At 43.3% G+C, this 26,738-nt stretch overlaps 1 long non-coding RNA gene and 1 pseudogene across 1 annotated transcript in view; both read right to left on the bottom strand.

Moving 5' to 3' along the window:
* LOC132240607 (uncharacterized) overlaps positions 1-26,738 on the bottom strand; it is a 419,797-nt gene that overhangs the window by 332,237 nt on the left and 60,822 nt on the right. The gene's annotated exons all lie outside the window — the stretch shown is intronic.
* LOC132241645 (mitochondrial inner membrane protease subunit 1-like) lies at positions 12,414-25,495 on the bottom strand (annotated as a pseudogene).

The following is a 26,738-nucleotide window of genomic DNA, read 5'->3' as shown; positions in this document are numbered from 1 at the left end:
TTTTTTTTTTTTTTTTTTTTAAAGCCGGTGTGAAGTTTCTTGGCAAGGATGCCCAGCATAAGGGCATAATTGACTTTTGGCGTGCTGGTAAGTGCCTCTGTACTGCACTTTGCTTTCTTCTGATAGCAGCAGAATACTGTGAAAGATGTTCAAGGCCAAGGGAACATTTACAGATAAATTACCACCTGCCACGAACACAGAAAGAAATATTGATGTTAAACAGTCATTTGAGAACTCAAGCAGGGGGAAAGAGTGTGGAACCAATTGAGATCTGACGAGCCTAGCCAGGTCTCAGAAAGGCAAGGTTAAACCGTCCTGCAGAAAATAGCACAGGCCTGGAATGGCGTGGGAACCACATTCAGGTGTCTGTTGAAATCCGTCATTGCCTATCTTTGTCGAGGAGTGCTGGGAGATGGGGAGGTGACATGTGAGATGAACTCTGGAGCGAATATTTCCCAGGCAGAAAGGAAAAGGAAAAGCTTAACTATCATGAAGGTGAGAAACAGAAGATAACATGTATAAGGTCAAAGAGAGACATCATTCTTTTTTTTTTAATTTAATTTTTATTGAATTTATTGGGGTGACATTGATTAATAAAATTATATAGGTGTACAATTCTACAATACATTATCTGTATATTGTGTTGTGTGTTCACTACCCCAAGTCAAGTCTCCTTCCATCATCGTTTCTCCCCTCCCCCCACACTCTCTTCTACTCCCGCTTCCCTCCAGTAATCACCATAATGTTGTCCTTGCCCATGAGGAATAGAGACAGGAAGAATCAGTAGGAACAAAGATTATTTTAGGTCTTTTGGAACATAAACAGAAGCAAAGAGATTGTTGGGTGAACAGAGCAGAACTGAGTACCTTTGAGTCTCTCTCTCTCTCTCTCTCTCTCTCTCTCTCTCTCTATATATATATATATATATATATATATATATATGAGAATGGGGGTGGGGGAGAGATGGATATATCTGGTAGAATATAGGAGTAGAGGTAATATTAATAAAATTTAGGAGGAGAGAGAAAAAAATAAAGAATAAGGTAACCACACCTTGACTGACTCCCCATATGGCCTGTCTGCTCCTGAGACCGTGGTAGGCTGAAAAATAGTGGCCCCTCCATTTGTGTGGATTTGTTATAGTGGCTGTAGAAAACTAATACAGAGGCCAAACAAAAGATCAGCAGTACAGAATCATATAACAGGGATATCAATGATTACAAATAATGTTAGTCCCTTTGACATCAGAATAATCAAACCATGTGAGTTTCCCAAAGTAGGAAGGTATATGAGAAAAGGATTTATCTTTTCAATAGAATTGCATTTCAGGATAGTCAAGTAACTCCATTGATGAGGGCAAGCTCTTTTTAAAATAGGGAGGAAAAATTATAGAATCAGAAAATCACTAATTTTCAACCCCTAAAGAAAAAAATTGAGGCAGAATTATTAGGGGTTCTCAAAGTTAGGTGCTCACTGGAAATCATTAGGGGCTTTGAAAAGTACTGGAGTCTCATCCCAACCACTACAGCTTCTGATAGTCGTGGTCTGGGATGAGTTCTGGGCATCAAGGTATTTAGAATCTCCCAAATGATTTCTAATGAGCAGTCTGGGTTACCAACCACTGCTATTGAAATATCACTACACAGATTTTTTTAATTTTATTTTCCTAAGTTCACAGGGAGAAATATACCTGTTGAAATGTAGCTATTGCTACCTCAACTTAGTGATCAAATTTAGAATTACTGTGCTTAGAACTACCAGACATGTGTACCTCTTGATGTGACATAACACACTCATATAATAATGAATGTAAAATAGAATTTGTCCTTAACTATGTAAAATTCTATGTAAAATTAAAAAGTATAAGGATGCTAAGTTCTATGAAGGAAAGATACATGATGACAAGAGAGGGTCTATTGGGGCCAAAGCTGGATGAGGAGTCAGGACCACTGTTAGGACCTGGGTGACACATGCAATAATGAAATCCATGCAGTACTTCCTTCATTCACTCCAATGGCTCTAGCCCTCAAACTTCATTTCTGCCACATCCTCTCTCTAGCTTAAGCTGAGTTCACAGGGGAGTGGAAATTGTTTTATAGACATCATGCAAGTGCCCAGCCGCCGCCTCCTTCACTGCTTCCTACCACAGCAACAGAGCTCAGAACCGCCTGCTTCTGTCAGAGTGCCGCTGCCTCCTGGAGGGCATGGTGATCAGACCCTCTGCCCCTGATAAGCCAGCTCTTGTTTCATCACTATGGCTGCTTCCTCCCATGGGAAGTGTGGCTGGCTGGGAGCCCCAACTGGCTTTGGCATCAAGCTATCCTGTGTTTGAATTCTTCCTCTGCCACTTAGCAGCCCTGTGACTATAGGCATCACATTCCCTCTCTGAGGTCCATTTTTCTCATCTATAAAAGGGGAACAATAAGACCTACTTTATAATGTAATTGTTATGAGGACCAAATACAACAATAAGTTCAAAGCGTGTAGGAAAAGACCTGCTTTCGGTCCTAGTCATCTTTCTGTCAGGCTGGTGGAGTGACCTGCCATTGTGGTAGTTTGCACGTGTCCTCAGTAAGTATAGAAATGCCAGAGGCATGCATTGTATTTGAACCCTTCTCTATGAGGGCTTCTCCAGAGTCCAAAATCCAAATTGCTTGGATGAGGAGATAGTACCAGTGTCTGTGCACAGGATGCATCCTGTGAGCTCCACCTCACCCCTGAGCTCGGTGCCCTGCCAACCCTGTGAGTCCTCCTTCTGACTGAATTTCTCCCATGCTTACAGCGCCTCATTCCACACCAGCTCCCTTCATTAACAATCATCTGTTGAGCACTTGCTAGCACTAGAGAGAGTGCTTGTACTCACACAGCTTACACTTCGTGGAGGCAAAAAATAATAAACTAAAAAACAATTCACATACAGTATAATTCCAGATAACTTTTGTGAAGAAAATAAAACATAGCAATTAGATAGTGAGGAAGGATAGGAAAGGATTTTTGCTGTTGTGTTTTAGCTAGACTAGAGAATTTTTTCTCTGAGAAGACATTTGAGCTGAAGAGACTAAATGGAGAAGGGAGTCACACAAAGACTGGAGAGAGCTTTCCAGATGGAGGCAACAGCTGGTGCAAAGGCTGAGGCTGGACTCAACTTGGGAGGTTTGAAGGATTGAAAGGCCAGTGTGAATGGAGCCGAGTGGTGAGAGCTGAGGTCAGAGAAGGAGGCAGGGGTCAGATAAGGCATAGCTGTGATAAGGAGTTGGATTTTATTCTATTGGAATGGAGAGCAAATGCCCTGATTCTCACCTTAGAAAAGATTGCTCTGACTGTTGTGCAGATAATAGGCCTATAGGGTCAATGGTGGAGGCAGGCTGATCAGGTGGAGTTTATTAAATAGTTTGGGAGAGATGATGGTGGCTTGGATTAGGGTTATAGTGACAGACATGTGGGGACTGGCGGTATAGGTGACATGCTTTAGAGCTGAACATCAGACTTACTGATTGGAAATGGGTACAAGGGAAGAAGAAGAATTAAGAATGACCCCCCTCCCCCTGATTCTCAGCCTAAGCAACTGGTGATTAGTGGTGCAATTTCATTACATAGGCAAGTTTTTTGGGGAGAGTGGGTTTTAGGGGAAAAAAAGAATTTTATTTTGGTCTTGTTAAGGTGGAAATGTTTATCAAACAACCAATTAGAAATATCAAGTAAACAAAAGTACAAGTTTGGAATAGGAAGATCCTGGCTTGAGTCATATATTTGAATCATTAACCCCTTAGATTAGGTAGCAGTAAAGCTATGAGGAAGAATACAGATAGAGAAGAAAGAAGGACAGGTACCTGGGGCACTCCAACATGTAGTGTGATCCCTGTGGCCTAGAATCCTCTTGACCTCCCAGGGTCCTTATCTAATGCTACCCATCCTGGCCCAGCTCAAAGCCAGAGGACCTTCCTGTTTTTCCAAGTCAACCCTGATGTTACCTTTATCTCAACCCCAGCTACTCTTATGTTACAGAACAGAAAGAGTTTGTCCACCAGTACTAGCAGAGCCAAACAGTGGACACCTCGATTAGCAGTGGAGAAATACTGGTTATTTTCATATGAATGGTGCCATCCAAAAGGGGAAGCTAATGCTCAAAAGCCTGAACTCTTTAATGACGTGTAGGTTATAGATTATTTAGGGGAAAATCACAAGACACCATAGGTTAGGGGGGTCGGGGACATGGGAGCTGATTGGTCAAGGTGAGGTAAGGGTGGTGAATCATTTCTTCAAGTCTTGAGGACAGCTCCGAGGTTTTTACAATGTCCCTGTATCTGGTCTCAGGAAGTAGCCAGGGAGTCATTCCACCTAAGGACCCAGGAACGGAAACATATCTTCAGCCGGCTGGCGGTCCGGACTCATGTTACCATTCATGTTACCATTCGCCAGGTCTCAGCTACTGTCTTCTATTGCTGGTTATTGTAGAAAAAGCCAATCTCTCCTCCCCACCGCCCCCCTCTCTCCCCCATTCCCTTGATGATTTCTAGAGCTAGGACTTAAAGCTAAATTTAATAAAGTTATAAGGACCCTCAGTTTCACATACAATCTGTCTCCCTCACTGAGTCACGGATGGTCTTGCTTGATTACTTTATCTCTTGGGTTTGTATTAGTCTTGTGGCCCCACCTAAATTGCTGCCTCCTGGAGGGCAGTGAACACGTCTACTAAATCCCTGTATCATCTCCAAAACCTGACAGAGAACTGTTAAGTGCTCAGAAGTCCATGTTGCTCTGGTGGGATAAGGCTGCTTGAATAATGCCCCATGAGGCTGTGTTGGCACTGCTGTGTGTGTGACCCCCTGTTTCCTGACACTCCCTCCAGGGTGGTACCACCAGGCAGGGACAAACCCTTGCCTCTGCTAAGGAAGGGCAAATAAGCACTAGAAAATCGCCCAGCGAGGCAGGTGGGTGAAGAAAGCCCAAGAAGTGAAATGGCTTTCTTGGTAAACAACCAAACAACACAACACACCATAAACCAAACCCAGCTCCATTAGAGGGGAAAAGACCTTCAGCAGTCACTCCAGGAGCCCGACCACAAGAAGACCTGTTAGTTCAGCGGTTCTCAACCTGTGGGTCCAGACTCCTCTGGGGGTCGAACGACCCTTTCACAGGGGTCGCCTAAGACCATCGGAAAACACATATATAATTACATATTGTTTTTGTGATTAATCACTATGCTTTAATGATGTTCAATTTGTAACAATGAAAATACATCCTGCATATCAGATATTTACATGACGATTCATAACAGTAGCAAAATGACAGTTATGAAGTAGCAACGACAATAATTTTATGGTTGGGGGTCACCACAACATGAGGAAATGTATTAAAGGGTCGCGGCATTAGGAAGGTTGAGAACCACTGTGTTAGTTGAATGAGGCAAGCCAATTTGTGCACTAGGTAGAGTTAGTCCCTATTACGTCGCTAGGACACTGACATTGCTGGAAAGGTGCTGGCAGAGCCTTTTCTCTGTGCTTCCCTTTCCTGATTGAACGTTACAAGTTGCCTGCAGCTTAAAGAGTGGTTGGATCATTAGCTGCGGCCAGAATTCTGACTCCTCGTGACCTTCTCAAAGCCTGAGTGGCTCTGATCAGCAGCACAAAAGACAAAGAAGCTCGAAAAAAGGGAGGACAGTGAGGGAGGGAGGAGAATGGGAGGGAAGCCACGCATTGAAGCCGGGGACACAAAGGAAACCCACAGCAGCAGATGTCAGAGAGGGGCACGAAGAAGATGCGATGAATGGGAGGGAGTTGAAACCATCAGAAACAAAGAAAAGATAAGGTTATTGGAAATGGAACAGAAAAGCACAACATGAAACTTGGATCAGAGAGGAGAGAAAGAATCTAAAAACAGAAAAAGCAGGTGAAGTGTGGATTTGTGGGAAAATTATATTAAAACTGAAAAAATAATAGCTCTTTTTAGGGAATACTTTGGAATATTTTAGTTCCTTTGGAATACTTGGTGAAGAATGACAACATTAGAGTTAAGACAGTATTAATTATCTTTAGTGGTATAGCACATGGTTGAATTATTTGGAAAATTAGAAAAATTAAATAAATCATAATTCATGAAAGTCAGAAGGATGGGATTGTTTTCAATTACTATAATTAATATACAGGGTTGGGCAAAACTAGGTTTATAGTTCCGAGAAAGTTAAACAGTTTATTCTTATATTATTACTTATTGTATTATTTTCCATTCAAGTTATTACTTTGGTCTTTGCTGGCACAGGTAAAATTCAGAAAGGTATCATACAAATTTTAGATATAAAATAATCTGATTTAAAATGGGCTAAGGAGTTCCACAGACATTTCTCGAAAGAAGACATACAAACAGCCAACAAAATGTTCAAGGTCATCAGGGAAATGTGAGTAAAACCTCACATTTGTCTGACTGGCTAGTACAAACACCAACCCAACACACACACACACATAAATGTTGGCAAAGATGTGGAGAAATCAGAACTCTTGCACTCTCTTGGTAGGAATGCCACATGGTGCAGTCTGTGGAAAACAGGGTGAAAGTTCGTCAAAAAATTAAAAATGGAACTCCCATGTGATCCAGCAATTCCACTTCTGGGTATTTATCCTGAACAATTGAAATCAGGATATTGAAAAGAAATTAGCACTCCCACATTCATTGCGGTGCTATTCACAGGTAAAATGCCATCAACAGGTAAAAAAATGTGTCTACATACAATAGAATACTATTCAGCCTTTAAAAAGATGAAAAATTTGCAACACAAAACAAAATGGATAAACCTTGAATGCATGATGCTAAGTGAAATAAGCTAGTCACAGAAGGACAAATACTGCATAATCCCAATTATATGAGGTACCTAAAATAGTCAAATTCATAGAACCAAAGAGTGCGGTCCTGGTTGCCAGGGCCTGAGGAGGGGAGGGAATGGGAAGTTGCCCATCAATGAGCATAACATTTCAGTTGAGGAAGATGAACAAGTGCTGGAGATCAGCTGTACAACCAGGTACCTTACCAAGGCAGGCTGCCCCCAAACATCCACTAGGACATATTGATGACTCCCAATTACAGTTTTCTGACAAGCAGCTGGTTCAAGACCTCTCTTGTCTCCCTGAATGCAGGAAATAAATCTCCCTGGTGAAAGGTGCCCTCCTTGCTCCCTGGGTGGGATGTGGGGACTGGGGGAGGTGGTGATGGTGAGAGAGACACCCTTATTGATAAAGCTAAGAATCCAGGGCCAAGAAGGCTTTATCAGCAAACCTTGTTACTTCTGTACGAATTTACTACCCAAGCCCACACTGTACCTAGAATTCTCACGAAAGAGTAACCAAAACCTAAGTTTCTTTGTCCTGTCAAATCTTCACAAATTTATTCATTTTTTGTCTGAAAGTATAAAAAGCCAATTGGTTCATCATTTCTCTGAGTGGCATTTATGATCTCCCGTGTACACATGTCAAATCGTTTTTTCTCCTGTTAATCTGTTCTTGCGTCAATTTCATTGTTAGTCCAGCCATAAGAGCTAAAAAAAATGGGAATTACCTTTGGCAGGGGGTGTATTTCCCCCTCCCCACAAACTATAGTCCATAATACGGTATTATCACCTTGAAAATTTGTTTAGAGGGTATCTCATGTTGTGTTCTTACCACAAGTACAATTTAAAAAAAAAGGCAAAGATCAGTGTATTGCTACAAACCTTTAGATTGATGTTACTTTTTTTAAAAAATCAAGAGATCCAAATATATTTAATAAATAAAGCAAAAAATTATTTATAAACTGCAAAATATACTAGATCTGAGATTTAGTGTGCTTAGCTACAAAATATCTGCCAATCCCCTGACACCAATAAGCTCAGTAGCTTGTTCAGGGCCACTTGTAGACCCCATGATACACTTTTAGGTGCTGTGTCAGGTCTATTGTAGGGTCTGAGTATCATCACCCTAAATATAAAGAAAACTGGCCATGGTGTTGGACTTGCTTAGGAAACCACAAGTTCCTGGGGCGGGGGGGGGGGGGGGGAAGTTGGTTATAGGTCTTGTGAGTGACTCATAATCTCTGGAACCAACTTGTTCCCTCAGTAGCTCGGGGCTGGGTTTTGGCTGAGAACAATGTGGGCTTCCCAGAAACGCCTCAACAATGTTGCCCGTTACCATAGCTATTTGCTAGGAGAAAAGTTTTTGGTAGAAAAACTTACATATTCCCGTCTCAGAATTTGGGGAGCAGAGCATCCATGATAGAGAAAATAATATGGGCAAATACAAGATCCAACAGAAGAGACCCAATGGAAGGCCTGTGTTGCATCCCTCCTTTTAGTCCCAGATGGACATGACACTATAAAAAGGTGAAGGGATTTGCTCAAGGTTGCAGTCAATGAGAGATGAAGCATCATTCTTTTCCCCACAAAACTGCATTCTTTATGTACAACCAGAAATATTTCATGCCCTCACAGGACAAAAACAGACCAATACGATAATGACCCCAAACCTAACCCTTGACCCTTGGCAGGTGGCCACTGTATATGCACTTTATCTTTTCAGTCTGGCCTCTGCTCCTGCTCCCGGGGCAGTAGGCAGTGAATGGGACACTCCCTGTAGAGAATGACCAGCAGGCTTTTCATCAGAGCACAGGGAAGCTGTGTTTGAAACGACTCTACACTTGTCTTAATAGGCACGACCCTTACTCTTGGGACGCATTTTTCACTGCCACGTCTGCCTTGTAGTCTGAATGAAGACAGTGATTCATTTGAGTTTTTCACATTCTCTCTTTCATTACTAGGAGAACCCTGAGGCCATTTATAGTTTGGACGTTGGCCCCTCTCACCCATTATTTATAAAAAAGCATGAACACTCTCCCTGTTCATAGGGGGGCCTGGTTCACTTTCACCCCATTTCCTTTTGTTCACAATGTCAGTATTTTTGTCTTCTCGCCTCACATAGATTATTTTTACGTATCTGGTGAAATGGAAGTTCAAAAAGACCTTTGAGAGCCCTTGTCACGCTATGGCTTGTTAAATCACATAGCTTTGTCCTTTGTCTACCCACTTCTCATGTGTCCTAACGTGTTTTCCTTTGGTGAGTACAATTACAGGGAGTGTATTTTGGCTCAGCCTAAGACAGCCAATAGCAGTTACGGGTGCCTGAAAACTAAATAGGGCTGCCTCCAGAAGTAGTGAGCGCCTTGGCCTTTGAGGGAGGTAGTCTATGTATGCATTGGCCAATGGCCATGTGTCAGAGATAACGTTAGAGAGAATTCAGGCCTCAGATGAGGAGTGGCTCAACAGGGGCAAACATTTGGGTAAGAAAAGAAAAGACAAGTAAGACTGTCTCGCAGGGTTAGATGAGAAGATTCCTTATGTCCCTTTCAACCTTATATTATATCTAGATGCATGGATAGAGACCTCTAAGAAAAGTCTTAGTTGAAGCTTGTTTCTTAGAACTATTAACCCAAAGTGGTTTTTAGAGACCATTTTTGTGGAGCCTCTTTTTTCCCCTAAAGAAGCAGAAAATGAGGCTCCATTTTTTTCTTCCTTTTTTCCAAGACCACTGTGAAAGAAAAACAAATTTGGGTTTTTTTTCTCAGCTGGAATCTATTTGTGCTATTTTGGGGACAAAAGACTCTCAATTACTTTCTCCGACGTTGGGACTTTTCCAATTTAGCACATGACCTCTTCTTAATCGGTGGTTAATGTGGGGTGACTATCCATATATCATTCAGACCAAGGCACTTTTAAGTTCCAGCCTGTTCCCCAAGCCTAGCCACAGTTCCTCTTTGTGTCATGTGTTCAACAAATGAAAAGCTAATTGCAAACCTTGACTTCCTCTAGAACAGAGGGCTAGAAAGGGTGCACTTACTAATATGTAGTTTCAGATGCATGTGGTGTTAAAAACCTTAGTCCAGTCTCTACACAACAGGGCTTTAGAATGGAAGAAGAACATGTGGCGGTATGGATTTATCTTTCCACTAAATGTTTATTTGTTTTGAAATTATTTTACACTTAAACAGAAAATGTGCAAGTCAACTACAAGGAACTCTAACATCCCCCAGATCCAGATTTCTCAACACTTAATATCTCATTGCATTGGCCCATCTCTCTGACTCTTTGTGTGTCTTTCTCCCAATCGTGTGATGTGGAAAGAGGCGTGGAAAGTCCATTCTTCTTATTAAAACCATCTACCAGCAGGAAGACTTGAGAAATGATCCAATAAGAAAGGCAGGAAATTGGAGAACAAAAATATGTTTGTAAGCAACCTCTATATGTTGGGCATTGTGCTGCCTGCTTTAAGTTGTTGGAAGAATCCACTGAAGTGGGTATTATTCCCGCCTTACAGATGAGGGAATGGGCTCAGAGATGATAAGCAACATGCCCTGGGTCACAGGACCAGGGCATTGGCTGTGCCTCAGTGTACCATGTTAAAGCTTCTCTTTCCACCACAGCACACCTTGCCATTGCAGAGTGTTCGCCTGGGAATGAAATTGGGCAAGCCACTTTATTTCTCAGGAATTCAGCTCCCTCAACTGCAACATGAGGAAAGTCAGACTAAATGAATCTGAAGATTCCTTCCAGCTCTAAAGTCTGAATAATGTAAATAAATGTAATGTTTTTCTGGCTCACTGACAAAGTTTCTCAAACACGTTATTGTTCACCATCAAAATAGGAGAAATGGAACTTAGAGCATGTTTAAATAGCAAAATAGTTATTTCCTCCTGTCTGTTGGGTTTCTACTTGGTAGCCTTTTTAAAGCTTCTATGGGTCCTTGACCTTTTGCTACTGGTCACTGTGCCTGGAGCTTCCGGTGTGGGAATAATTCTGAAAGATAGGGATTGAGTGTGCCTCTGATGGTTACGTTGAAGGACTCTACTTTTTCTCATGGGCATGGTTTTGACCTCACTCTTGGTAGCCTAGAAATCACCCTGTTTATATACAAATTTTCTTGGGTAATCCAATCCATCTTCAGACAGCTCTAAATAATTTTGAAAACACCCTTCTAAATATTTGACTGTCTTTCTGAAACTGGAGTATGCATACCCCCAGATTTATGCAATGGTGCCCCAAAAGGCTTCCAAACAAGCCATAGTATAAATGCAAGTTAAAGGCCCCATTCATTTTTAATCTAAAACTCAAGAACCCCCAACAATCTTACCATTTCTATGGGTTCTTTTGTTTTGCCCCCCCGCCCTCCCCACCCCCTTGGGATCTAGAGTGGACATTCTCTCTGTTCTAGCATTAGGGATACTGGGATGTGAACGTTTGAGATACAGTCATATTTAAAGAGTATAACATAGTGCCTAGTATACAGTATTTTCTCAAAAGTAGAGCTATTATTGTTACTATAGTTATAGCAACTAAATTTTCTTCTTATACAATATCCTAGCCCAGCTTTACCTTTTTCCAGGTTTTTCTTTTTGTTCTTTTTTTTTTTTTTTTTTACAATAGGAATTCTTTCAGCATTTGACTCCCAGTGAAGGCAGATCCAAGCTCCTCTCATTTATTCTGCATTTATCTCTTGGTTCTGAATCTCACTGGTTCCAAGTCTAATTCTTGGCAAGACAGTGACTCTAAAGTCACCAATATGTGACAAATGTGTAATGGCAGCTAACCAATCCCTCTTGAGACCTTTTTCTCCTGACTAAATATTCTTAGTTCCTTCAACATTTCTTTATATGGTTTTATCAGAATGATTCTCTGTCTCCCCCCACCCCCACCTCAAAAGGTACTCTGATTTATCTATATTTCTCTCAAAGAACTGATGCAATAGTACTGAAACTTCTTATTCATGTGTGTGCTTTCTGATTAGCCTCAAGGCTGATAGAAGTCATCTCCATCTTACTGAATTTGTTCACTAGTACCAATTGGGAAGTGTGACAGTTAAAGCAAAGTTATTTGGCTGCTCAGCATTCATTACCTCCCTCCCTTCCTCCCCCTCTCTTCCTCCTGGAGGTCTTGTGTTGACTTGAGTGTTCATTGATTCTTGGGGTTAAGGCTATGTCTCTGAGGAATATATATAGCGGGGGGGGGGGGGAGTGAGCAAGAGAGAGAGAGAGAAAGAGAGAGATGATGTGCAGAGATAGGGTTTTAAACTAAATTTAATCAAAGTTTTAAGGACCCTCAGCTTCAGATTTGAAACTAGTTGTTCCTTCCCTAAAATTTAATATTACAGAGAAATTTTAATAGATTGTAGTTCATCTTCTTCCTAAGAATTGGAAGGATTACTTTGCAAATTGGGTCTTTCTTTCTTTCTGTCACTCTCAGCATGTGGCTTAGCTCACTCATTTTTCAATTAATCTATATTAACTTTCTTTGGACTTATCCACCAAATTGTAGGTGCTCCTTTTTTAATGAATAGTAATTATTTTTTTGGTAAATACATGGTTTTAGTAGCAATAATAGTCTCCTGAATAGGAGACAATAATTAAATCAAAAGAATAATAATCAGAAATCTGTGGCCATTAGGGTTGTCATGTAGAAATTCAAAATCACTCTGAGGCCAAATCTCAAAGAAGTATGTCCTTTATTTTTTTTAAAAATATATTTTATTGAGTTTTTACAGAGAGGAAGAGAGAGGGGTAGAGAGTTAGAAACATGGATCAGCTGCCTCCTGCACACCCCCCACTGGGGATATGCCCACAACCAAGGCACATGCCCCTGACCGGAATTGAACCCGGGACCCTTCAGTCTGCAGGCTGACGCTCTATCTACCGAGCCAAAGTGGTCAGGGCAGAAGTATGTCCTCTTATTAGGCCATGTGGAATAGGTCCTACCTGGAATTGTAGAATTCTGTAAGTTGTTACTTTCTAACCAAATATGATCTGTTGGCACATAACTATGACTATTAAAGAAATCTGATGGGCTATATAGATAAGGATTTTGTCTCTTTTCAAACCATTTAATCTTTTACAAATATTTGATTTTGGATCACTTGGGCTTTTTGCAATAACAAATGTCACATCTTTGGACACTCTAAAAATGTTGACTAAGATTTTCTGCAAAGACAATGCTATCTGAATTTTGATTTCAGGCTCCATTAATGGTCCAGAACACATAATAGACAATGTTACCAATGTATTCAAAAGCACATACATCCTATTGACTAGAATAGCCAATAGCTGAAAGGTTTTTTTCCCAGAACACCATGAAGCAGAGTTCTGTGTAGACGCTGCCACCATTGGCCATAATTCTGTTCTACAATACTAGTACATTCAGTTTTGAGGGTAGTTGCAGGGCTTTCAGAAAAAAGCATCCAAAGTATGTGTCAGCATATATCGGTGACTTCTGGCTTCAGGGTTTCTCTGGCCCAAAAGAAGCCCAGGAGGCTCTCACCCAGGACTCTCTGGCTCTGGCTCTCAGAAGAGGCGCTACTTTTTTGAGGCCTGTCACTCACATGCTCTACCTACAATAGTGCTAAGGGTGGGTATTTGCCTGAGGGAAAGGGGAGTAAATGCAGCCAGTAGGGAGTTTGCAACCCTGATTATCCCTGGGCCCCCTGAAGGCAAGCTGATGGCCTGCAGAGCAATCAAGTATTGTGATTGGCCTCCCTTCATGCTCTTAGCATCCCAGGCCTCACCTCCTACTCACTTACTGACACAATTTATTTTGTAAATATCTCTGGAAAAGTATTATCTCTCTGACTTCCCTGTGCCCTTGAGGGTGCTACTGGGTATCTCCCTCCATCCATCAGGAATGAATACCCAAATCTTAAATATGGTGGGAAGGTAAATCTATTGCAAATAATAATATGTTATAATACAAGAGCAAATATAAAATATTTTTGGGTTATCTTTGCTATTGTGTTTATTGTTAGCACAGATGATGAGTTGACCCTAACAATGTTGACTTGTGCATTATATCAATAACTAGAGGCCCAGTGCACAGATTCGTGCACTGGTGGGGTCCCTTGGCCTGGCCTGTAGGGATTGGGCCAAAACCAGCTTTCCAACATCCCCCAAGGGGTCCTGTGTTGTGAGAAGGCGCAGGCCAGGCATGATCGGGGCTGGGAAGGGACCATGGAAGGTTGGCTGGCCAGGGAGGGACTGCTGGACCCCAGCAGCAAGCTAGCCTACTGGTTGGAGTGTCTGCCCCCCGGTGGTCAGTGCGTGTCATAGCGACTGGTCAAATGGTCGAACGAATGGTTGGACACTTAGCATACTAGGCTTTTTTATACAAGATTCCTCACTCCCTGATCCTTCACTAACTCCCTTGCTGAAATGATTTCATGTACCAGCAGTCACATTTCACCTGCTTTCAACTTGGCACTTTAGCTGTCTTCTTGAGTGTTATTCAACCATTGCTACCAAATGACATGTAGATTTTGAATTATCGATTTACATTATCTTTTTAAAGCATTAAATAAAAAAAGTAAATCAAATTTATTGGGGTAACATTGGATGATAATCCTATATAATTGAAGTCTAATATGATAAGTGTCCAGTCAACTGGTAGGCTGTTCAACCAATCAAAGTGTAATATGCTAATGATATGCTAAGGCTGCTCAACCACTTGCTATTATGTGCACTGACAACCAGGGGGCAGATGCTCTGACCAGTAGGTTAGCTTGCTGCTGGGGTCTGGCCAATTAGGACTGAGTGAGATGGACCAGACATGCCCTGGAGCCTTCCCACAATCCCTCCTTGGCTGGCAAACCTCCCACATCCTTCCCCTGCCCTGATCGTGTACCGGTGGGGACCCTCGGCCTGGCCTGCACCCTCTCGCAATCTGGGACCCCTCGGGGGATGTCAGGGAGCCAGTTTCAGCCCAATCCCCACAGGCCAGGCCAAGGGACCCCACTGGTGCATGAATTTGTACACTGAGCCACTAGTATTATATAAATTTCAAGTGTGCACTTTATAATACACTATCTATATATTGCATTGTGTGCTCACCACAGTCTACTTCTGTCACGATTTATTTGACCCATATAATCTCTTCTTCCACCCCCACCCACATTTTTTTCTATAAAAATGTGTGCATTCTAATTTATCTTTAAGGAATTAGGAGTGGTGTCTTAGTTTAGAACATTTCAGTTCTTTCTGACATTTAGTAAGCTGTTAGAGAAAACTGATGACTGTAGCTTACAGTCTTCAAGTTACATCAGTTATTTAGTGAATTGAATGAGCATACATTAAGCTTATTTTTAGAATGTTCCTTCTTATAAATGTATTATGTATATCATAGAGATATAGCAGCCCCACTAGTGTGGTAAGTGAACTTGCCACATATCATTCTCTTTGCATGGCCAGGTCTAACAGAAATTTAGAGCAGGAAGTAGGGACCACTGAAGAAAACTTCAAGTGATTCAAGCAGCAGTATTTATAAACCTCTGAGTCAGTCATGACTCAGCACTGAAGCACAGTGCTAAGGACACTGGTTAAAGCAACAGTGGTGTGAAATTAAAGCTGAGACCACTTTGGGTTCATATCTGTGCATATTTGGCATGATGAGTAGGCAAAACATTTAGCACAACATCCTTTTCATTCCAGGTTTATTTGTAAACACATTAAGACTCTTCCTCCCAACTTTTTTTTTTTTTTAATAATACAAACAGAAAAAAAGTATCTTATGTAAGTTAATTTGAAATGAAAATCTGAAGTCTAATTCGATTTTTAAAAAACAGGACTAGCTTCCTTAAGTAGTTAACGCCAGACACATGAAAACCATGAGCTGTTGTTCTTACAATATTCATCTTACAAATGATGAAACTGAGATTTAGAGAAGTTAAAACTTGCTGAAAGTAACACAACTAATAAGTAATTTTCAGTCAAGATTCCAATTCTGATCTTTGCTGTCAGACAGACCAAAATTCCTTACCCCACACTATCTACTGTGGTGGAAAGAAGTGAAGTGCCATGTCAAACGAGCCCAACTTCCAAACAACCTGGATTCATAGTGCATTGCCTACAATTTTAATCCCTAAATGGGGATGACAACATCAGAAATCACTTGAAAATTTTGGATGATAGAAGCATAATGTAAATGAAGATAATACTGGTCTATTTTTGGGTTGACATTGGTAAAATTAAAACCTCCAATATTCATTCTCTTTTTTCTTTTGAATTTTGAAGACAGATTCACTTTGTGACATTTGCTATATGTGTATCTGAGAATTTTTCTTTTAGAATGACATTCTGATGAGTTTTCCCAGTAGAATATGCAGGGTACCAAGTATTCAGGCTCATGACATCAGTTGGCAATGTGGGGACAGGCTCTGTCCTGGAGCAGGACTCTGTATTATGCAGCCACATCCCTCCAAAGTAAATCTGCTCCTTGAATGACCAGACCAATTGCATTGCTGGTCAAGATACATTTGCAAAGAGTGGGAGGTGACTGCAGAAGCATTGTATTATATCTTTCATCATGGATAATCCCTGGAGCTGCAGAAAGGAAACCACAGAGAATGGGGGTCCTCACATACTTGAATTAACAGAGTAACACATCATATAGCCATATCTCCATTAATTTATTTGGGGGCCATAGGTTTGTCAACATTTTATTTTTTAAGTAATTACATTGAAAAGAACCAACCCTGCCATCTACTATCTTACCTAATAATAGACAAACATGTAAATTAACCGTCCCCCCGCTATACTCACCAGCCAATCAGGAGAGTAAGCAAATTAACCCAACAAAGATGGCGGTTAATTTGCATACATGGGGCGAAGTGGTGGAGCGAAGACTGAAGGCTCCGTCCGGAGCTCAGGCCTGGGTCCCGGGTGCCGGAGGAAAACCGGTGCCGGCAGCCAGGGCAAGGGAAGGCCTATTGCACGCATCTCTTCGTGCAACAGGCCTCTAGTTATTTCATAAAAGAAAGGCCACTTTTAAACTAAAAAGAGGAAGTATGTATCAAGACAAAGAACAACATTCTAAATGGAATGGATTTAGCTTCACTGGAAAATCACTCTATTGCTCGTATCTCTAATTTTTGCCTCAGCCTGATGGAAACCAGGCCATGGGTCAGCACTGCCTAAGGACTATTGCAGACAGTCTCTGAATGCGAAGCCTTTAGAAGTCAAAGTCCTAGAGCTTTGGTTCACTCACCAGACCTGAGGGAAATCTTGGAAAAATGTGTCCCCCCAAAGAAGACCAGAACAGGGTCTTGTTTATAGTGTGCTCAAAAAATACTTGTTGAAACTAAAGAGAGATGGAAGTTTACCAAATACCAGGACTGAATCTGGGGGGTGGGCAGCGGAGAGGACAGAGAGTCTCCAGGTCCCCTGTCAGGATGCCGAGCCCTCATTATCCGACTGGTGTAAAGCATTGGGAGGGGAGGCTGCAGCATGAGGGTCAAAGCCTTCTATTCAGGAACCAGAATAGAAACCTCCACTGGAGGTCGGTGTTGGAAGGACCAACCTGAGGCTGTGCTGCATCAGCAGTGACGGAACATAGCTTCAGAGAGGTCCCCAGTGGCCCCCCGTGCCGCCCTCTGCCTCAGTGGCCCCGGGAGCCTCTTGTTGGGCTCACGTTGGCTCAAGGGCCAGGGCACATTGCGGTGAGATCATCACCTTTCAAGACTGGAAGACCTGGTTGAAATGTTTATAATTAAACTTAATATCTACAGACACTTTTCTCCTAAGATTAACTGCAGCTGAGGGTCCATATCAAAACATATACATGGCCAACTACCCTGAACACAAGCATAAACAAAAACATAAAATGTATCCAATGAAAGCAATACTTAAAATAAGCCACTATAAAATCAAGGTTCATATCTTATATTTTTTTAAAGTTTTCTAATGATATTTGTCACAGGATGGGTCTCTGGACCCCTGGGCTTATGAGAGACTTAGGCCAAAATTACAGGGGTCCTTATTTAGTCTGGCAAACCACAGTGGCATTTTTGGGTTCTCAGTAATGAGTGTCAACTCAGAGCCAGTTTTCAGTAATCCCCCCAAATTTTGGGTATTTACAGCTCTGTAGTGCACAGTCACCCGGGTAAATGAGCACATCTCCTTGGGGGAGGCTAGGAGGAAGGTTTATGGTGCTTGTAGCACTGGGTCCTTCCTCAAAGAAACCCATGGCATTTTACTAGGGCCTCTATATTTGGGTAAAGGAAACACATCTGAGGAAATCGGACACTAATTCTGAGATTTTTGGTTTGAACTAGTGAAAGGATGGATGGTATTGACTGAGATGGAAAGTGATCTACATTTGAGGATGGCAGGAAGATCAGGAGTTCAGTCATGAGCACATTCATTTTGAGATACTGTTTGTCTAAACAGCATCTCAAATGGAATTGCTGAGTAGATGGTTGGACGGATGAGCCAAGATTTCAGGGGAGAGGTCCAGTGTGGAAGTATAGTCTGGCAGTCTTCAACACATAGACAGTATTTAAAGCCATGAGATCCCAAGAGACCGCGTGGAGAAATAGGAGAGGTCCAAGAACCAAGTGCTGGGCTTGGGGAAGAGGATAAGCCAGGAAAGGAGGCAGCCAGTGTGTAGCTCTGCTTGCCAAGTGAAGAAAGCGTTTCCAAGAAGTTGAATGTGATCAACTGTATCCAATGTCGCTGATGCATCAAGTGGGAGGAGGATTGAGCTTTGACCATTGAACTCAGCAATACGGAGATTAATGACCTTGGAGAGGCAGTTTGGGGTGGTGGGGGCAGGGGTGGTGGCAAAAGTCTGATTAGAATGTGGTGACAGATAATTGGAGGAGAAAACAGTGAATCCTGAATAGTCAAATCTTTCAAGGAGTTGTGCTGCAGAGGAGAGCAGAGAAATGGGCAGTAGCTGAAGGGGGAAGTAGAGTCCAGAGAGGACATTTTTTATAAGATGAGGTGATGAAGATGAAACTATGCTTGCATGTACTGGAAACCACCCAACTCAAAGACAAGGCAAAACTGAGGGTGTAGGATGAGATGAGAACATTCCTGGAGTGATGCGTTTGGATGGATGAAGGACTGCTTAGTCACACGTGTGAATCAAACCATGGGGATTTACTCTAATTTGCCACTCTTGTTTTTTTTTTTTTTGTCATTGCTGCTTTTATATAGCTGATCATCATTGCCAAATCTTTGTAAGAGTAACGTGTTCTTATGAGCCACTATGGGAAGGAACCTCCACATCGTCTTATGTTTACATCGCTGCAGCCCCACTTTATACTGGGATGTTACAGAATGAACTCTGGGAGTGCCGGTTACCACGGCCCCAGACAGGGAGAGGAGGCTAGAAGGGGACAATCACTGAATTGGAAGACCTGGAGAAAATTTGGTTCCATTTCTCATGGCCCATTGCAGCTGGCCTCCCTCCATGTGCACCTCTCTTGCCCGCTGAAATGCACACAGGCTTTCTCAGGGAGAGACAGAGGCCTATCTTCCATTTGAAGCACCACTCTCTGGAGCCTGCAGCCAGCAGCCTGCCCTTGCTGTGCTCATTTGCCTTTTGTGCCCTTGATGTTGATTCATTTTCTGATTTGTTTTGTCAGATAATTCATTTGCTTTAATTAATATTATATTTTTAACAATTATTTCATCCTCTAGGTTCTCCACTTGGAAATCAAGACCCTGACAGGTAGCTTTTAGTTTAAGAAAATTTAAAAAATGAAAATATTTAAATAATTCAAGGTTGAATGCTCTTTTTCTTCTTTTTCTTTTTCTAAAGCAAACGTATTTTTCAATATTATCTGTCATATCATGTAAAGGTAGATTCTCAGTGGACATACAGTTGAAATATTATAATTGTGGCACAATAGGCCCCACAGAGCAGTCATCTGAGGCTTAATGAAAGAGAAAGTATATTAAATTCAGAAAAATCATCTCCCACTGGCTTTTGTCTGCTGTTATTCTGATTACTCAATCTCCTTATGAATCTAATTTTTAATTCAGTAATTTCTAAATTCAAACCCCAGTGCAGTTTTTGCATTGTGCTAAAGAACTGCTGGAGGCAACCCCCTGTGCCCCAGCGTGAATCACCTGCGGCATGAGTACAGGCCTGCCCTGCACCTGTGCTGCTGTCTGCGGGCAGTGCACACCTGATTGGTACATGCTGAGGTGTCAATCTCCTCCTCCAGACGACGCCTTTGGTGAGGGAGGCTTCATGCTTTCTTCACCTCCTCCTCGGCAGTGCCCACGACAGTTGCTTGCAGTTTAGAAGATAGAAAGTTAATATATTTAGTTTTCAACTTCACTGTAAATAAACTCTGTTAATCATCTACTCCAATTCCTACCCAACACTTTTCCCAGAATTATCTTTTTTGTATGGTTAGTGTTTGGGGCCCGCTTTATTTTTTCCCTATGATTCTCAGTTTGAGTCAGGTTGCAAGGCGTAAGATCTAGTTTAGTGTATCTCTCTGTAACACAAAAAGCTTTTAGCAGAAACTATAATAGTTTTCTACTCTCCCCCAGGCTCACTTTATGTAAATGGGACTGCTGTCCCTTACTTCAAAGCCTTCATAAACAACAAGCCCTTTGCCTGGGCTGTCTTCCCTCCACCAGTCCACCTGACAAACCCTTGGGCAGGGAGGCTGAGTATTAGTATAGAAAGCTATTGTTGGAACCACAAATTTTGGGTTAACCAGAAGTTTTGGTAGGTGGTTTTGATTCTACTTACTTCTTGTGCAACATTAGGTAGAATTCCTAACTTCCTAGATCTCAGTTATTTCCTTGGTAAATGTGGGTAAAGCTGGTCTTGATGGACTGTTGTGAGAATGCAATGAGAATATATAAACACTAGAGTCCTGGTGCACAAATTTGTACACATTGAAAGGAAATTAATTAGAAGAAATATTTTAGAGGCGGGGGAGGGACCACAGGGGGTTGGCTCCAGGGAATGTTCAGCCCATGTCCCCCAGTCCTGATGGGGACCCATCAGGGCCAGGGAGGGACTGTGGGAGGGCTCCAGGGTGTGTCTGGCCCATCTCACCCAGTCTCAATCGGTTGGACCCCAGCAGCAAGCTAACCTACTGGTCAGAGTGTCTACCCCCTGGAGGTCAGTGCACGTCATAGAGACCGGTCATTGGACACTTAGCATATTAGGTTTTTATATATATAGACTAGAGGCCCAATGCATGAAAATTTGTGCAAGAGTAGGCCTTCCTTCCCCTGGCTGCCGGCACTGGCTTCCCTCCGGCACCTGGGACCTGAGCTTCCCTCCGACTGCCAGCAGGCACCTGGGACCTGGGCTTCGCTCTGGCCCCAGCTTCATCTGGAAGGACATCTGGTCTAATTAGCATATTACCCTTTTATTATTATTATAGATGGCACAGTAAAGATAGCTGCTACCACCACCACTATCATCATCATCACCATCCTCATCATCCTTCAATCATCAGTTCATACATGGTGTCTTCTGTGAAGCTTTCCTGTACACTCAGCACTAACTGCACTATATTGTTTTTCTTCCTTTTCATGTGGGTTCTCTATATGGCTGAGCCACTTGATGGCAGTGACCTTGTTTTATTAATTCTTAAATCTCTAGTATCTAGCATCTAACACTGGACCTGCCAGCCAAGATGGGCTCATTAAATGTGCTTTGAATGAAAACAGAATTATAATCAACTTTTTATTAGGCATGCAGTTAGCTTTTACCATATATCTAAAAAAGTAACATGCAAATGATAGAGCCAGGTCTGGGAGATTGAATACAAGTGTAACAATCATAATGGTGAGATTCAGTAGGATTATATTGTTTGTAAGCTCCACATGCAATTATAGAAAATTGGGACAGCTTTAAACATTGATACAAAAAGCAAATTTATGATCATTTATAGCCTTGGAATATTATTTTATTATTTTAATTAATTGCAAACTTTAGCTGTATTTTTGTTTTTTTGATATATTGTTGGACTGGTCTTTATTTTTTTCTGAGATGGCTTTTTGACCAAGAATGCAATCCCTAATCAAAATATTGTCTGAGACACTGCAACTGCTTTAGACTTGTTTTGTTATAAGGTTTTTAAGGTATTCTTTTTTTTTTTTTTTTTAAAGAAAAATGGAGTCTTCCATTATTTCAGGGTTATTGTTCAGTAGGGGCCACACTGCAAAGCTTGAGGACAAGGATGCAAATATGAGTGCTGCCATGTTGAATCTCTGTCTCCTTGTGGCACTGCCTGATCACTCACAGCAACCTCTTCTTTTCCCTCTCCTCCGTGAAAGGCTAAAAGCTGATACCTGAAGCCAGGGCTGAGGGAATGGTCTCCCAGCTGCTGTTCAGGTAATTGCTGTTGTTTTTGTGGGAATGATACAGGTGCCAAGCATTTCAAAACTTCTCAGTGGTTACAAGGTTTGATGTTCTTTCCTGCATCTATTATAGAAACCCAGATTTCTGGGATGCTTGGATAGCATTTCAAAATTAGACACAGGTCCTCGTGGGCTTTGGAGGTCAAGTACACAGTGACTTGGGAGGCTGTAGCTGGCAGAAAGAACATGGCCTTTGGAGTCAAGGAGGTCTGCAGACTTAAACTAGATCTTCCACTGCAGTGTATTCATTTTTCTAAGCCTTCATTTCCTGATCTTGTATGTAGGTAACTATAATATCTACTTGAGCGGTCCTGGTGATGAATGAATAGGGAGGTATCCATTAAGCATCTAGCATAGTTCCTGGCCCATTGTTCAATTTCAACATAAAAGAGGCTGGGGGAAAAGGAAGTTGAAAAGGGAATCTATAGACTGGAAGAGACTTAGAGAGCACAACAATCAACTGCAGTAGATGGAGCTTATCTGAGTCTTCATTCAAACTTCTGGAAAATATATTGGGAAGGTTAAATGCTGAGTGGACATCTGATGATCTTAAGGAACTATTAAATGTTTAGGTGCGATAATGATAGTGCTCTATCCCCAATCATAGAGTCACTGATTTTTCTTGTCATTCAGATTTTGCTCAGAGAGGTCCTTTTTAGCTACAAGTAGCCATTGGACTCTCTTATGCCATCTCATTTTCATTTTGGCACTGTACTTCACACTATTTTCTATTTTTCTTGCTTTTCTAGTCACTTGCCTGGTTATTATCTATCTGTCTCTGCCAGGATGCTGTGAGAGCAGAGATCTTGACCCCTTGGCTCATTGCTGTATTTGTAGAATTTAGGACATTATCTGGCACTTAAAAAGTACTTTAAAATGTTTGAATAAATGAATAAAATGTATCTAGCCCCAATATTTCTAATTTAAGCTGTAGGCAACTGCTAGAATAAACTCTCAAATACATGTATCTCAACAAGTCACACCCTCCTCAAAATACTACTGAGACACCACATTACCAAATTGCTCAGCACAGAACACAAGAAACTCCACGATCTGGTCTCAGCTTGCCTCTCCAGCCTCACTTCTCACATCATGCCCAATAATCTGCCAGATGCCTAATGGCTACATGTTCCCCAAGCCATGCTGTTTCATGCCTCTGGGTCTCTCTTTCCATTACTCCTCCTACTCCAACCTCCCTTTACTCAGTTTTTAAGATACAATTCGAGTCAGGAAGCTCTTCTCGCCATCCTATCACCTCACACTCCAACCTTTTCCTCTATAAATTATACTTGCCACCATCATAGCTGCTGTAACTCTTTACTATTCCTGCTTGCTTTCATATCCGCCTCTCCACTTGGACTATAAACTCCATAGTGTTACTCATCTTCATAGTGATATATATCATTTGATTCCCAGATGTGATTCATAGTTGACATTTGCTCAAGTGTTGGCCGACTGACTCATGGAATGTATGGATGAAATTTATTGCATTTGAGTAAAGATGTGAGGAACTGGAGAATGCTTGACAGGAATTGGCATGGGGTTGGCAGGAACGAGGCATTATTGTGGCTTGGCTCCACTGCACAATAACTGGGATCAATGCAGATGAATGCTTTCAAACTCTTAGGAAGAATGTGCTTTGGGAGAATGAACATAGTCAATATATCACCTAAAATCAATTCTTAGATCTCACAGGGCACATAAATGAGCCTGCTAAGAATATGAAAATTTGAAGGAAAAGTTTATTAAAGAAGGCTTCATGAATGATCTACACTAATAAAAGGCAAAGATGCTAATTGACCATACCTTTGCTATGCCCAAGCCACACCCACCAGCCAATCAGAGCGACTATACGCAAATTAACCCAATCAAGATGGCGGCTGGCAGCCACGGAGCTGCAGCAAGCAGGAGGCTTGGTTGCCCTGGTGATGGAGGAAGCCAAGCCAATGATAGAAGCTAAATAAATCCCAGATAGCTGCTTCCAGCCAGCCTCCAGTAGGAAGTTGGGTGGCTGGGGGCTGTGGCCAGCCTGCAAACAGCCATCAACCCCTCACCCAGGATGGCCACACTCTCATGGGGTGAGGGTCCCTGCTGGGGGGCTGTAGCCAGCCTGCAAACAGCCATCAGCCCCTCACCCAGGGAGGCCAGGCACCCCAGCGGGGCCCCTACCCTGAAGGGGCTTTGGCCAGTCTGAAAACGGCCCTCAGCCCCTCGCCCAGGCTGGCCAGGCACCCCAGCGGGGTCCCTACCCTGAAGGGGCTGTGGTCAACCTGCAAACATCCATCAGCCCCTCGCCCAGGCTGGCCAGGCACCCCAGTGGGGACCCCCACCCTGAAGGGGCTGTGGCCAGCCTGAAAACGGCCCTCAGCCCCTCACCCAGGCTGGCCAGGCACCTCAGCGGGAACCCCACCCTGATCTGGGACACCCTTCAGGGAAAACCAGCCGGCCCCCACCCATGCACCAGACCTCTATCCTATATAATAAAAGGGTAATATGCAAATTGACCCTAACAGCAGAGCAACTGGGAATCACTGGTCACTATGACACACACTGACCACCAGGAGGCAGACGCTCAAGGCAGGAGCTGCCCCCTGGTGATCAGTGCGCTCCCACAGGGGGAACTCTGCTCAGCCACAAGCCAGGCTGACGACTGCCAATATAGCAGTGGTGGTGGGAGCCTCTTCTGCCTCCTCAGCAGCTCTAAGGATGTCCGACTGCAACTAGGCCTGCTCCCTACTGGCAAGTGGACATCCCCCAAGGGCTGCTGGGCTGCCAGAGGGATGTCTGACTGCCAGCTTAGGCCCAATCTCCTGGGGAGCCAGCCTAAGCCAGCAGGTGGTCATTCCCTGAGGTGTCCCAGACTACAAGAGGGCACAGGCCAGGCTGAGGGATGCCCCCCCGAATGCACAAATTTTTGTGCACCAGGTCTCTAGTCTTATATAGTAAAAGGCTAATATGTAAATAGACTGAACGGCGGAACAACCGAACAACTGAACAACTGGTCACTATGACATGTGCTGACCACCAGGGGGCATGTAAGAAACATGGCAGGGTTGGCCACGGTGGGATGGTGGAGCAGGTGAGTGGGGCCACCAGACCAAGGCAGGGCATCGGTCGTTGTCATTGGGGCAAACCTCTGGTGGTTACTGAAAATTCTTTACTCCCACATGCCGCGGTCCTGCCCAGCGCTTGTACCTGCTGCCGGTGCAGGCCCCGCTCACACCTGCTGCTGGTGCCAGAGCCGCCACTTGCACCCACTTCCAGTGCCATCCCTGCTCACATCCACAGCCAGCACCAGAGCTGCCACTCGCACCTGCTGACGGTACATGGTGCCGGTCCAGATTGCTCAGCACCATCAGCGGGTGGGAGTGGCGGCTGCCAGCCCTGATAGCCCCTGAGGGCTTCTCCACCTCCCCCTGCTACTGAGGGGCAATTGGGACAGCAGCCGCCACTCTCATGTGCTGATGGCGCCAGCGCCAGCCCCACTTGCACCCACTGCTGGTGCCGCCCCCAATCGTTCTGCATCATCAGTGGGTGCAAGTGGGGCCAGTGCTGTCAGCATGTGGGAGCGGCGGTGGGTTTGGGGCTGCCAGCAGACAGGGGACCGGAGGCCATGGTGGAAGGGGACAGGCAGGGACCCGGAGGATGGGCTGAGACCTGCCTCTGTGCCTACCACAGCCTCACCGCCCACAGTTCCTTTCAAGGTGCATGAATTTGTGCATTGTGCCTCTAGTTGATTATAAAATTTAATATCTGTGGGAGAGAATTTTACTGATATTTAAATAAATGCCAACAAAACAAGCTGCAAGTAAGCATTTGCCATAGCAAATAAAGCATCATTAAGATACTTGTTCTGCATCACAATTATATAAATACTAGAGGCCTGGTGCACGAAATTTGTGCATGGGTGGGTCCTTAGGCCTGGCTGGTGATCAGGGCTGATTGGGGCCTTCCACTGTCGGCCGCAGTCTTCCTGCCAGCTGCTGGCTGCTGGCCAGGGCTTCATGCTGGCTACTGACTGCCGGATAGGGCCTGCCAGATGGGGGGAGGGACCGAAGGAGGTTGACTGGCCCACGAGGAGGGACCAGGGGAGGTTGGCTGTGGGAGCACACTGGTCACCAGGGGGCAGTTCCTGCATTGAGCATCTGCCCTGGTGGTCAGTGCGCATCATAGCGACTGGTCGTTCCGGTCATTCCAGCTGTTCCGGTCATTCTGGCGTTGCGGTCGCTTAGGCTTTTATATATATACTGTAGATGGTATGCGCAACTCTGAAATAAATGTTCATGTTAGGTGTGACTCGATGACTGGAATCTTGCATTTGGATGCTCTCATTTTTACCATGGTGATTGCAGGTCCTGCTCCGTAAAGGTAAATGTGCTATGCCTCCTTTTCCTTGGCCCCAGCCCTTCAGTCTGCTGCTTTCTGGTTTCCAGTTATGTCTGCTTTTACTTAAACCTTTTCATAAACTCTCCAGTGACTTTCTGGCGAACATATCCAATGGCCCCAGTTTACTTGACTTTTGGGGATATTTAATTCATTGATTCAGTGGATATTTACTTATCATCCACTAT

The sequence above is a fragment of the Myotis daubentonii genome, chromosome 9 (assembly GCF_963259705.1).
Source record: "Myotis daubentonii chromosome 9, mMyoDau2.1, whole genome shotgun sequence".
NCBI classification, from domain to species: Eukaryota; Metazoa; Chordata; class Mammalia; order Chiroptera; family Vespertilionidae; genus Myotis; species Myotis daubentonii.
This window is presented reverse-complemented; position numbering and strand designations above follow the sequence as displayed.